The sequence below is a fragment of the Zonotrichia albicollis genome, chromosome 1 (genome assembly GCF_047830755.1).
Source record: "Zonotrichia albicollis isolate bZonAlb1 chromosome 1, bZonAlb1.hap1, whole genome shotgun sequence".
Taxonomy (NCBI): domain Eukaryota; kingdom Metazoa; phylum Chordata; class Aves; order Passeriformes; family Passerellidae; genus Zonotrichia; species Zonotrichia albicollis.
In genome coordinates, this window is record NC_133819.1 from 130713002 (window position 1) to 130727529 (window position 14528).

A 14528-nucleotide genomic window follows, 5' to 3' on the forward strand; every position below is an offset into this window, starting at 1 on the left:
TTTTTTCTCTAGTCAGGTGTGTCCTTTTTACTTCTGCCAGTAATTCTGACAAGGCACACTTACAAGCAGGTAAATTTGCTTCATGTATTTTCTGCTCTGCATTTCATCCCTGATAGATGCTTGACAGTTGTCTGTGTATGGAGTTTGGTCTCCTCTCTGCTTGGTTAAATATGAGAGACTTGTACCTTGTCTCAGGCACATCTAAACAGCTGTTCTCAGAACCAGGAGATTTGCCTGCTGAGAGGTTTAGATCAGTGCTCATAATTGTGGTGTGCTAAGGGCTCATTTTCAGTAATTCTTTTTCAATAACAACAATTGATTGTTTAAGATAAAACAAGATGCTGTTTTTCCAAGATGCTTGAAACAGATAAGCAGATATACATATATATATATACATATATATATATACATATATATATATACATATATATATACATCATACATATATATATACAAATGTATATTTGAGGCCTCCATGTTTTTTAAACACATTTATTGCAGTTGATGTTATTGAATCACCTTAACTGTTAAGCTTTTTCTTTTAAAAAGAGCAATCATGTCTTTAAGCATTAACTAAATGTGGAATATTTTGTCCCAAACAGTGATCATCACAAATTAAGTTTCAATAGAACCAGAGCTCTGTAGCAGAAAATGTTCCACACCATCATTATATAATGCCATGTACCACCCCCTTTTGGCTTAGGACTCCAGTAGTGCAGAAAAGGCCGGGACCAGTGGTATTCCTGTGCCTGATGGTCCTGGCAGAGCCAAACTGGTGTCCTATCACTGAGGCACCTGCTCTGCAGCAGCTGTGAGGCAGTAGGTTTACAGGACCTGTTTGCACTTTGAATTAGAAAGCCACAACCTGCTCTGTCTCGTGTGAACAGCCTTAGCAAGAGCAGGATCCCGCATGATCCACCAGCAGGCAAACCCTACTGAGCAGTGAGTCTATGGACTGGCTTCTCATGAATATTATTGAACTGATTTATTGTGTTTGCATGGAAATACAAGCCTTGACAGGAGAGATGTGAGACCCCTCATCACTTCTGGTTGACTTGTTGCAGTAGCAAAGAGCTGCAGCAGTTATCTTCAGGCTGAGATGATTGACTGGAAGTGATTTTTCACCAGGTGACATTTGCAATAATTACATGGTGTTTTATTTGCTTGGGAGGAAATAATCAGCACGACCTTCAAAAGGATCTGTGGAAAGCAGCTCTTGCAAAAACAATTATTTGAACCTCCTACTATGACAGCTCCTGGTACAGCTAGGAAATGGGAGGGGTGTACTGCATGTATGGGAGCTGCTGATGGCTGCCAAAAAGACAAGCAGAGCCAGGAGGGAGAAGTGGTAAACTCAAGGGAAATCAGCTTTCCTTCTGAAATGCTGTGTCTTCTCAGCATCTGCTTCTCTCTGCCAGGCTGCAGGTGGTGGAAAAAAATCAGAGTGACTGGGGAATCAGGTTTATTGCACAGGCTGGAGCAAGGCTGGAGAGCTGACTCCCTGCTCCCTTCAAAAAATAAATTTTTTTTGGTACTCACCTATTCCAGATTTTACAGCATCATGTGAGACAAGTAATTACCTTACATGCTTTCTGCCCTGAGAACAGGACTTTCTCCATGCTCCCTCATCCTGTGGCCGTGAAAAACAACCCATTTGCACCACGGTGAAACTGGGCAGCTTTCTGGTGATGATCCTGTGGGGTCAGCATGCTCTGTCATGTCCTGGACACAGCCTGGTCACTTGGGGGCACCTCTCTGCTCCAGCCTGCAGGAAATGCTGGACCCAGGGGGTGTTTCCACTCCTCTTCCAAGCCAGTGGCAGCCCAGGTCTCACTTTTCTGAGCTCATCCCTCTGTTAAATAAGGTAATGCCATATAAAAATAGCAACCTATGGCTAACTGGTTTATTGAAACTCCCAAAAGAAACAGCAACAAAGTTATGCAATATAAATAACTTTTCTGACATCCCCACACCCACCTTCTTGCTGTCAAACTGAGACCAGCCTGGAATATTTAAAGTGGAATTTTTTAAAAAAATATGAAAGTATACTGAATTACTTTTAATGAAAAACACAAGCCAGAGAGGCTAAACAACAACAAAAATCTGAAGAGACTTTAAATAAACAAATATATTAATAATTATTCTCAAGCCAAGAGAAAGTTGGAAAAATTACTCATTTTGGGTAATCCTGAAAAGGAAGCCAGTAAAACTTGCTGTCTCATCAGAGAAATCTAATTAACATTTTGTTTTAAAGGAGCTCGTTAGACATCTGTGACTAATGTGTTAGGGATGTGTGCATGGCATCAGGGCTAGTCACCCTCCCACTGCCCCAGGCAGTCCCTGCCTCAGTTTCCCAGAAGAGGTGCCAGCAATCAGCCTGTGCTGGGGCAGTGGATGGACAAGGGACATCGTTTAGGCTTGCAGCTGCTTGAGAGAAAGCAGAGTGCTGCCTTGGGCCTCCCTGGGTTTTGCACATCCCATGGGAATCCCTGGAGCTGGTGAGGGGCTGTGCAGGGCACCAGGAGCTGCTGCTGGGTCACTGAGCCATGCCAGCACCTCACTTTACCAAACCCAGGTGTACCATGAAGTCACCAAAGCTAAGGGCAGCTGAGGGGTGGCAGGTTAGAGGTTTGGATGATTTCCAGATTTCCACAGCACCTGTCCCTGTAGGCACCATTCCCATCACCATCGCTAGGGCTGCTGGCTGCGGACACACAGCCACTTAGGGGAGGGAGTTTGGCCACATTTCTGGCTTCTTGCAGCCCTGGGGCAAGGTCTTGCCCAGTGCTCTGTTTGCTCAGCTCTCTGGAGAGCACTGGCTGTGTTTGCTTACGGCTGCCTTGTGCAAAACCTGGCTGCATTCCAGCAGGAGTGCCCAAGCTCAGCCCGGATGTGCCCTCTCTGCTCCCGGGGAATTCCCCCCTTCTTTGGGACTGCTCCCACTCCAGGCTCTGCTTCATTGCACAGATCCTGAGGGCTAGAGAAGTTGCTTTTACCTGCCCTGCAGGTAATGCAGAGCCCATGCTGGTGCTCCCTGATGCCCAGCACCTCTGTTGTAAGGGTGTTGCCCATCACTTTCCAAGTTGCACACCCTTGTAAGGCAATGGATGAGGTCTGTGAGTGTGCCAGTGCCAGGAGTTAAACGCCCTGCACCTTCTGAACTGGAGCCCAACCATCTGCTGCACAACTGTGGATTGGTCAGAAAACTGCTGGTGACTCAGTAGAGGAAGCAGAGGCATGGGCAGTCTATTTTTAGCTGTCAGTAACTGTACTAAAGTGGCTTACTGCTGAGTTGAAGAAGGGACAGACAATCCCTGCTTGCCCTATTTAGGGAATAAATGTGAAATACTTGCATCCATTTCTAAAATCTAAATTATAGGTGCTGCTGGGGAGAGGTGTGCTTGGGAGGACAAATCTCTGACCATCCCTCTGCGTGGCTCAGGACAGGCTTTGCTTTACAATGCAGCAGCAATTTAAAAGGCAACCAACGCTTTTGCAGAAAGAAATGTAAAGGAGGAAGGTGGTACTCATTTGGAAGCGTGCTGCAGCTACCTGACAATGCTCAAGTCTGCTCAGCTCTTCCTGAAAAGGATGTAAATAAATTATGAGCAATGAGCCCAGGGGGAGTGTTAAGCTTTTCTTTTACAAAGGGGAGCAGTAAAAAAGAAAATTGTAAACTAACTATGTATGTCTTGAATCAAAGATAATGAACATATATAAAATAATCATAGAATCATAGAATCATAGAATATACTGAGTTGGAAGGGACCCACTGTCGACTATCACAGTGCAACTCCCAGCACTGCACAGCACCCCTCTGGGAATAATACCAAGTACATCTATGTAAAAACGTTTGTGTTCACTTTGTATCAGGACACGAGAAAATATTTGAGGAAACTAAGAGTTTGTATATTCACAGCCAACAAACACTTTTGGCTTACCCAGTGAAGAATTGTCTGCAGATACAGCAAACTTCAAAAGTATTGTAAGGTTGCAAGGAAGATGAGCTATTGGTGGATATAAAAGGCCACATAGAGATGTTAGTAAATTTTAACAAATCCCATTTTTGCCTGAAATGTCTCCTGCTACCATAGACAGTAACTTTGACTTTGATTGAAATGGAGAAGAAAGAAGTCACTTTTCTTTGTATGTGGCCATGTCACAGTTCTTTCTCTGGTCTTTGTTTTCAAGGCTTCCACACATCCTTTCAGAAGGGGTAAGAGTTGACATTCAAGGGACGGATGTTGGCAAGCATAAATTTGCCTAGAAAAATGCACTGGCCAGGGCTGTTGCTGGGATAAGATGCTATGAAGGAGTGACTGGATCAGTGTGGGAAATGAGCCAAATGGTAAGGATGGCAGAAAATATATCTCAGCAGGGCACCTGCATGAGGGTGTTTGGGGCTGGGCCTGCAGGAGGGGTTTGCCTGATGGGAGCTGAGACACAAACTGGGGGAGACTCTTGCAATTTGATCTGCAGATTGTTGTTGCCATTACATCAGTTCTCTAAAAGGAGACTAGGAAAGCCAATTCCATCTCCATCTGTCAGAGGCAGTGGGAAAGGCTGCTCTGCCACAGGCACTGCTGCTCTTTAAAAGCTTCCACACGCTCCTTGGCTGAGCTGCACCGAGGCCGCTCTCCCTGCGGTGGCCGCGGCCGCAGGGCTGCGGGATGGGCTCGCGGCAGCGGGAGGCAAGCATCTGCACTGAAACAACTGCAGCATGGCAAAATGATTTGATACGTGGGAAAAAGCAGCTGGGGGCGATAGAAAGAAGGGATGACCCCTAAAAGATAAAGGGAAGAGGATAAACAGCCTCTTGGGTTTTATTCATCATATTCTAAGCATTAGCAGTTACTAATGGAGGTCTAGGGGAATCTGTGCAGTGCAGATCAATGTTCTAGGGGGAGGGTTAATTAAAAAGATGCATTTTCTCTTTGGCAACATTATGTGCTGGAGCTGTAGGGATGGTCTGTTGCCTCTCCAGGACTATTCACACACAGTCACTTGCAAATCTTGCAGAGACTGTAGCTTTTCCCAGCAGGTACCTGTGACCTACCCCTGACAGCCCACAGAATTTGAACTGGGTGTTAAAGGGCTCTGCCTGTGCCTGACTCAACCATGTCCAAACCCACGCTGTTCTCCTGGGAATACCACTGCTGATATTCATCTTGGCATCTGCCTGTTCCTCATCCTCATCTGCCCACCTCCCATCACCTCTGTGGCTGGAGGAATAGGGCTTGCTTGTCTGCTTTGGCAGAGGAAGGCACAGGAGCACTTTGAGTTTTCCTCATTGTATTATTGGAGTAAATGTTGGTGAGAAACCAAAGACTGAATGTTTAAAAGCATGGGAGGTATTAGAGCCACATGGGTTTGGTGGTTGAATCACCCAAAAATAATCTCCTTAACTTGCTGGGCCAGGGTAAAAGTCACATCTCTAGGAATACCACATAATAAAAAATCAATTTAAAAGTCAATACTCTTAAGTTTTCCCTGCAGAGAGCCTGTCTGGATTTGCATTTCCTCACAGCTGGTCTTTGTGCACAAGATGTTCCTCATGCAGAGCTCCAGTTTCTGCTCACTCTGTGCTCCCAAAGCTCCAGCCCAAGGCTGGCAAGGCAAGGCTCTGGTGCTAAGGAATCTTGTGCTGCTGTGAAACATGACATTTATGAAGCACCAGTTCCCTCTTTTCAAAATCAGCCTTGGCAATCCTTTTCTCTCTGTGTCTGTAGAAGACACCGTGCTGGGTGTGAGCAGGCTCCTGGCACCCCTTTGCTGTAGCTGTCCCTCAGACATTGCTCCCTTCCCTCCTGTGCTTTTGGGTCTGAAAGGGTACAGGGTTGCTCTGCAGCACACTCTAATTGCTTTTTATAGGTGGCTGCCCAAAACAGGAGTACTTGAATGTTTGCATTTTTTAGAGGGTGATTTCAGTCCTCAGCTCTGACCACCTACACTCTTTATTCCCTGCTGGATCTTGAATTAGAAAGGATTTTCTTGTCATTTTGCACTGGAAGAAACGGAGCACTGGTAAAAGCAGCAATTCTGGTCAGGGGAGATGAGGGAAAGGGTCACTCTTCTCCTTTTGCTGCTACTCCCCTGGCTTCCCTCCAGCTTCAGTCTGTGCAAAATCAGAGGGAGGACTGTGAAACACCCCAGCATACAGTGGTGAAAACATCTTCCTCTCTGGGGCTTTGGCAATTTTGAATGGAAACCTTGGGTTATTCCAGGGCTGGACATTGCACAGGCCAGCCTTATCTCTGCTGATATTTCAGTTCCTGTCCTAGAACCCAGCAAGACCCTCAAACTTCACATTGCCCTGGGATCTGTCCTTAGGGGTATTTTTGACTTTGAATCACTCAGTCTCATAACTTGGCTCTTCTCTTGCACTTGACATGAAGTTGTATAATCTGGGTCTCTTGCGCTGGGATCTTTTCACTGATGTTTTCCTTTGGCTTTAGTTTTGTGCAGTTTTGTTTATCAAATCCTTCATGAAGCTTCCTGCTACTGCAGGCAATAATTATTCTTATGTGTACAGACACTGCACTAGAAAAATTTCCGCTGCCTCTGAACATACCTGCTTAGTATTAAAATATGGACTTTGGCTATTTTTGGCAATTGCCTCGTAATGGTCTTTGCTGCAGAGAAGTTTTCTGACCACTGATTTAGTAGTCAATGCAGCCTTCTCTCAGACCTGGATGTTCTGTTGCTTGTGGGTTTGTGTTTTACCATTGCCACATCTTCATCTTTAGACATTCATTTCCTTCTATAGCTCTGAAGAGCAACCCTTTTATTTAATTATTTTTCTTCTGTTATGTGGGAAAACGCTTCTTTGTTGATTCGACCACTTGCACTTTGAAACTTTATGCCTTGTTTTCATTGTTTTGTTATGTCTTGGCTGAGCCAGTGTAGCTCATCAGCTTTAATTGGAGAGAAAGCACAGGGTGTGTTTGCTTTTCCCTGAAAACCATTTCTTCTTCATAACAAATTTTAAAGGCCTATAAAATTAATTAATAGCCTGCCTGAGTGCAGCTGGTGCTGAGGGGAAGCACAGCCTGCCCTGTCACAGAGCAGTAGGGAGTCCACCATCTTCTTCCCCCATTCTAAAGGCACTGTGTGTGTTTTGGGGCTAGAAATAATAGTCTAGGAGTAACTCAGTGAGCAGCCAACCCTCTGCACATCAGTGGGATTTCTGCTTGGAAAGAGAGGTAGAGTATCTCCAGGAGTGGGTGCAAGTTGCCTTTCCTCCAGCAGCCCCTTCACAGCTCCCATTGCAGGCCTGGGGGACCAGCAGGATTGTCTGGAGGGGAGCAGGAGCTCCCCTGTGGGGGCTGGTGGTGAGACAGTATGATTTCAGTTCTCCTGGGGGCTAAAGGAAGAGAATTTGCCTTTATTTTAGTTTGGTGTAGCTGGGCCTCTGGTGCTGCCAGTTCAGCCTGTGGTGTGCCCACACAGCCACCAATTGCTTATGAAAGCTTCACAGGAGGGGATGGTGGCCTCGTTCTGTGCCTTCCTCTTTCCTACACTGCTGCAGCCCCCCAAGGGCTCTGCTCAGGCTGGCTCTGCACTGGGCTGTGCACAGGAACAGCCCTGCATGGGCAGCCCTGCTGCACTGTGGGGCAGGAATAAGAGGTGGTGTGGCAGGAGGGAAAAATGCCCACTGGGGAGGAAGATGGCATCTGCCTTGTTGCAGACATGGTGCCAATTTTTTGCCCTCTCTGGCATAGACACAAGGATTTCCTTCTGAAGGAGAGCTTAAAATGAGTTTTGGACTCCTGGTTTAATATACCAAGGATGAGCACCTTAAGCAGCTGTGTTATTGTCTGCTCTGGGCTGAGTTCTCTTTTAGCCTTGCTCCATCCCAAAGGACCACAACTCCTCCTTTCTTGCAGATGTGATTTCTTTCCTTAAGTGTTTCCATTCAGATATTACTGCTGCAGTGAGTGGAAAGGTCAGTGACTTTAATGCTTTCCTCTGGAACGCAGATGGAGGAGTGCTCCAGCCCCTGCATACCTCCTTCCACCTTCTCTGTGTGAGAGATGCACAGTTTTCCCAGACAGGTCTACAATGGTCTCTTAGTGCCTCCTTAATGACTTATCCTGACTCCAAAATCTTTGTTATTTTCTTGAAGGCTTTGTGTTCTCAGGGACCTTCAGGACTTTTGACTATGAAGTTGTTCCAAAGTGTTAATTTGCTGTGTTAAACATTAAAAAGAGCAAAGAAAAGGCTGCAGTTGACTCTCATTGTGTAGCTGACAGAAATAAAACCAAGCATGGGCTCATCTGGATCTCAAGAGATGTGTTCCTGGCTGGACAGCCCTGAAGGGTGATGCACTGGGTCTGCAGAGCAGCGCAAGTAAGGGTAGGGCTAGGGATCAAGGCAGGTGTAAGTACAACAGGAGGGGCAGAAAGCAAGCCCTACTTGGCTGTCTGCAGCTGCTGGGCCACCAGGGTGATGGCCTAGGTGCCACAGAACTGGATATGGATATGTACTGCAGGAGATCAGCTGAGAATTCCTGAGCTGTCCTCAGGTGCTCCTTATCACTCCACCTGAGTGTGTGATGGCCGGTGCCTTGTCTGCTCCTCATCCTGCAAGGTGCTCATCACACCCTTCATCTCTGGCACTGCTGAAAGCCCCATGTGGTCTGAGTAAGAGCCACAATCAACACACCTCTGTTGAATCAGAGAACAGCACCTGGCCATGCCCATGAGGCTTGAGCAGAAGCCAGGCTGTGTGGGTGGAGGGTTTCCCCAGAGGTCTGGCAAACGCGGGGCCAGGCCATGGATTGATTACAGCTGTGTGTGAGGGGGGCTAAAAATAGCTCTGCAGCTTTCCAGAGGAATGTATTTGTTATGGAGTCACTGAAAGGCTGTAGTAAGAGATCCAGGAGCAGCCTCTGGGAGCGAGCCAAGAGACAGAGCTTCTTCTGGGCACAGTGCTCCCTGGAAAGGCAGGCTTGGGCTGCTGAGCAAGGAACCTGCTCCTGTTTGTTTGCCCTCTGTGCTCAGGGAAACAAGACTCTGTATGTCTCATACGATAAATAAACATTGCTGTACCAAGGATATGCATGACGCATCATCCCTTGTATTGTACTGGAAACAACCTGGCAAGACCCCACTTATTGGCTAATCCTCAGGCCAGATGGAGGTAAAAATATGTTTCAAATGTTAATTAACTACTTCATTACGTGTCTGATTTTCTGGTTTTAAACAAATAACTAAGAAAGCTTGTCAGAATTCAGGACATCCCTCTGGCTGTCCTGGATTGCCAAGGACCCTGCCACTGGGCTCAGAGACCCCGGCACAGAGCCCAAGACACCTGTGACTTTGATTATGACCCATGGAAAAAGTTACCAATCTTATATGAGGATCTGCAAGCTACAAAAGTATAAGTAGAATAATAATCAGTTTGTCACAGTGTGAAAAATAGATTTTTTGGAGTTTTTAGAATGGAGGTTCAGGGGGCAAGATGGAGGGATCTGGGCATGTCCAGCCTTTCTCCTTCTTCTTCTTGGCCACCATTTTCTGCTTTGATGGTGGCACTTTTTGATTGGTTTAGAGTAGAAGCTCTCTGTCTAACATAGGTGATATGTACTGGAATAATTGTAAATATTGTACACGTAGTTTTTAGTATAAAAAGATAACACTGCCCGGGGGCAGGCAGAGTGCCTGGACTGTCTCGCTGAGCAGACCTTGGCAGGACAGGAGAGAATTTTACAGATAAGAAACAATAAACAACCTTGAGACCAAGAAATGAAGAGCTTTGACTCCTTCTTCGACTACCAGGCTGGGAAAAGAGACTTTCTAATGCATCTCGGGGTCACTCTGACCAGCAAAAGTCCCGAGAAAAGCTTGGTTAGCAAATGTATTTACTGGTGCACCCTGGTTCACTGCTCAAACCCACGAGATCTCAGCCTTAACAGTGAAATTGTGAGCTTGGGTGTAAGAGCAGAGCTAATCACTAACTCGTGGGGAGCACAGAGCCAAAAGTCTGCAAATGGACAAGGACCATGGCAGGGAACTGAAATAAGGGGCACATGTTCTGCCACTCTTCTAGAAAAAGAGGTTTCTACCTTTCAGATATACAGAGGTCCTAAGTAACTGTTCATGCTGGTGATGCATTGGGATGAAAGGGGATCCCATGAGTGTGGAAACAATGCACAGGTTCAGGTGAGTGTTTTCCCAAATAAGATCCCTAAACCACATCTCCAGCATACACACTAGGATGGGTGGGAAAGAAGCAGTGACATTCAGGCTGGTCAGGGCAGAAAATGTGTATGGCTTCAATGGAAAGGGTAGAAATCCCTTAAGAAAGAGCAAAACAGAGGCAAAGGTTATGACAAGGGAGAAAAAGGAGGTGGAACTGTGGGGAGGTCATAGAGGGCAAGCCAGAGGGATCCCAGTGCAACACCATGGAGCAGCAGGGATGTGATCAGAGTGCTAGAATAAACTCCAGTGAAGTGTGGACTTGACAGCGCAGAGGAGCAGAGGCACTGGCCGTGTGTGCAGTGAAAGGTAGGTTAGTCCTGGTAGGAATGAGAGCTTGCTGAGACAGAGGGGAGTTGATTCAGATCTGTGGTTTACCCTGCCTAAATCCCTGTAACTACACCAGCCTCACCAGCATGCATGAAAGAACTGTTTGGGCTTAGGAGGCATTTACTGGTGGACAAGTTGGCTTTTTATTTCAGGGATAAGTTTTTGGAGATGGTCATGAGGAAAATAACTTTAGTTGCAAGCAGTAGGCATTTGCCTGGGTGTCTCTGAGAGACCAGAGCTCTTGCAGAGCATGGTTTTGTAGATAACCTCCTCTTCCGGCCACAGCCTGCTGTGGTTTGCCTGCAGGGTTACATATGTTCAGGAAATGACAGGGAGATTGATGTGTAGAGATAGATCTCACTGTGTTGACTGGTTGCAGCAAGCATCAGGGTGGCTGAAGTCTGAAGGCTTTGTGCCTGCCTTTTGGGACCCTCTGCTAGAGGACACATTCCTCCTTTTGGTGCATCTTACACCCCAGAAGCCGGCACAGAAAGTCAAGGCAGAAAAACATCCATGCTGTAAACTGCACATCCTTCCAGTGGCACCAGCCTGGAGCTGTTATTTAGTCTCACATCTCAGGGAACAGATTTGCCTACTGCAAGAAGACACATGGACGAAAGGGTTTCTCATAGTTACAAGATGGTGTTCATCAGCTTCCAGACCTGCTGTATGGAGGAGTCGATTTGTAAGACATGAGGAACAAAATGAGGTCATATTTTTCCAAAGAAGAGATGTTTTTCAAGTCTTTTATGATCAAGTAAGTGCAGAAACACGATTGTTTCTTCTCAGGTTGAGCCTTGACTTCTATTTCCTGGAATAAGTGCGTGCATGGAGGTCTAAGTGCTCCAAACTAAATTACATAACCCTTTAGCCTATAAATCAGCATTTTTGTGAGCACTGCATCAGATTTGTTCTGAGAAGAGCCTTTGAGTCTCAGAGCTATACAAATATTTCAGAATCATTATTTTATTTTTCTATTAAAAAAAAGAGAAAAATATAAAAAGAAAAAAAAAACATTTGCTGCAACAAAATCAGTTGAATTTTGGGATGCCAGTGGGACATGATTCTCCTTTCCATGGCTTTTTCCAGCATCCTCTTACAGTGCAAACACAACTTTGGGTCTGATTGCTCCCAGAAGCCCTGCCAAGCACCCAGCATCACTGGGAGCATCCTCGCACCATCCATCCATCCATCCATCCATCCATCCATCCATCCATCCATCCATCCATCCATCCATCCTTTTCCTGTCCTTGAGCACCCAAGGAAAGGGACACATGAGTAACATACCTGGGTGCACAGAGAAGCGAAGTAGTGCAAGATGTGACTTTAAGATATGGGTTAAGCAGACCCAGGGTGCTTAGCTCACACTGCATTTCCATAAGCAAGGGCACTTCCACCCTGAGAAACAGCCTGTTGGTCAGAATTCTGGCATGCTGGGCAGCAGAGCTGTATCTATCCTGGAAATAGTGTGACAACAGGTTCAAAACACTAGGAACAGCATTCAGCAAGATTACTTAGGTGCATCAGTGACTAGATATGCCATGTTTTGGAAACATCTCAGCAAGACAAGCTTTGAGAAGGAATTTTCAGGCAAATATGATAGCTGCAGGTTATGTTTTCCTGGAGTGGCCTTCATCCCATTCCTTCTTCTAAGGGGAAAAAAGTAAAATGAAGATAAAAATAGAGGTTTTATGTTGGCCAAGCAGCCTTTAAAGGACTGGAAGAAAAAACCCAAACAGCAGAAGTGTTGCTTAAAAAACCAATTTCATGACATTTCACAAAATCTGAATTGTTCCATTGCTGCCTTCAGTTACATAAAGGCCTTTCATATACCCAGGTCTGTTGATCTCTGATAAAATTGCACACAGGAGTCAGCTCATTAACTCCCACTCTGCACTGAGCATGTTTTGATGTGCAGATTGCTGACAGCACAAAAAATCCTTTCTGGCTGTGTACATAGGGATAATAGCAGTATTGATAATGGGTACCTGCTGCAGGCAAAACACAGCGGATCCCCATCTCCTCAGCACTTCATCTCAGGAGTAATGACCAGGGAATGTGAACAGTGATTGTGGAGGTAAACTTAATACAGATCTCCTGTAATTGAAAGCCCACTCAACATCTCAAGTCAGACCCTTGAAATAACCACTAACTTTTAAAAATTCCTGCCATTACTAGCTGGTTATTGATTAAAATAATGATTTTGTTTTCATAAAGGTTTTCAAGCTCTCTTGAAAGAAGACTTCTCAAACATTTAACAATTCCAGGCATGAACAGTTTATTTGAACATTTATCTTGCAACACTGGAGACTACAAATAACTTTTGTGTTGGTATAAGGGAGGCAGAGAGCAGAACTAACTCACCTGCTTCAGTCGACTAAACTGGGTGGAATTGAACAGCATAAGCAAAAAGAAAGTTACATTTAATGGATCACTTTTTAACTAGAGGATGTTGGACATCAAAACTGGTATCTTTTAAAAGACAAATTGTTGGCAGCACACCTGAGTGCATGAATGATGGGCATGCAGCTTTGTGGCTGTGCTTTGATTTCCTTCTCTCTGCTCCAAAATCATGAGGATCATTGAGAGATGTAAAATGGCTCCATTAGAGTTAAATGCTGATGTTCACTGAAAGAACAAAAATAGAAAGCAAACAACAAGTGCATTTCTACAATGCTTTGGGTGCTTCATTGTCCTAGCTAGTGTCCTTCTCTCTCCCTAAACTAGGAGAAGATGGTTTCAGGCCCATTTCAGGTGGGATCAGTTTGCCTCAGTAGATATAAACATGATGGGTTTGCAGTGGTGTGCAGCAATGTCTGTGCAGTTTTGGGGTGGCTGTTGCTAAGCTAGAGCTGGTGGGCCAGCAGAGATCATGGTCTACCCTCCCCTGTCCTCTGCACTGCCCCAAGTCAAACGCCAGGAGTGTCCACACCATCACCCTGAGTGGGAGGCACACCTGCAGGGAGGGACCCTGGGATGGGAACACCCCATAGCAGGGAAGTGATGATTGCACAGGGACCTCCCCAGTCCCCAGAAATCCCAGTCCTGCTGGTGGCACAGCTCTCCAAGCACAGCACAGGGAGGGGCTGCTTTGCTGCTGCTGTGCCCTCGCTGTGCCCTGGCGCTTGCTCCAGGCTGGCACAGCCCTGCTGCAGCCATGGCAGCTTGTGGAGACAAACAGGGTCTGCATCTGTGCTGCCACATTCCCAACTCAATTGGTCCAAAATACTTTGTCTTTATGAATGGCAGTCAAAATTAGACCTAAGGAAAGTTCAACTTTAATGTCAAGTGCCACTGTTTCATTATGCGGATTTTTCAGAGCTGCAGCCAGATCTGTCCAGTGCTGCTTAATTGCTTAATATGATAAATTATGTCTTTTGCCAACTGCTTGCCTAATTATGTATTTAATTCCTTGTAAACATCATCTCTGAGATGATGTAAGGGAGGCTGTGCAGTTTCCACAGCCAATCTGATGGGCTGGAGTACAGCAGCTATTTCTGCAGCTATATTTATGTTCCTCTCATCAATGTGACTGACATGGACCTCCAAGAAGTTATCTTTTATACCCACTCTTCAAAATGAGGGCTCTCTTTGTCACTTCTCCAGGGAAGCTGTTTTTGAATCTATTATAAAAGGTTGTTTATCTCATCTCCCAAGGACTTGCATATTTTCGCAAAATATCATTTGGCCTCTTGCCGTGTTTTCAGTCCACAGTGTCAGAGGCCAGGCCAGAATCAGGCAAGAACTGGGAGGCTCCTCTCTGTCTGAACTCCTCCTGCATCACACCAAGACACATGATTTTTGGAGAATTTTTTGGTGGATTTTAGTCAGGACCAAGGAATTCTGACAAACTGGAAAAATATTGTTTCTGAAGCCACTAAAAGTTGAATTTCGTGTCTGACCAAGTTTAACTTTTTACTCGGGAAATGGAGGGACAGGTTGCAGGTGGATTGCATGTGATTATGCCAAGCACTCAGGAGCCCAGAAGGGCAGCAGCCC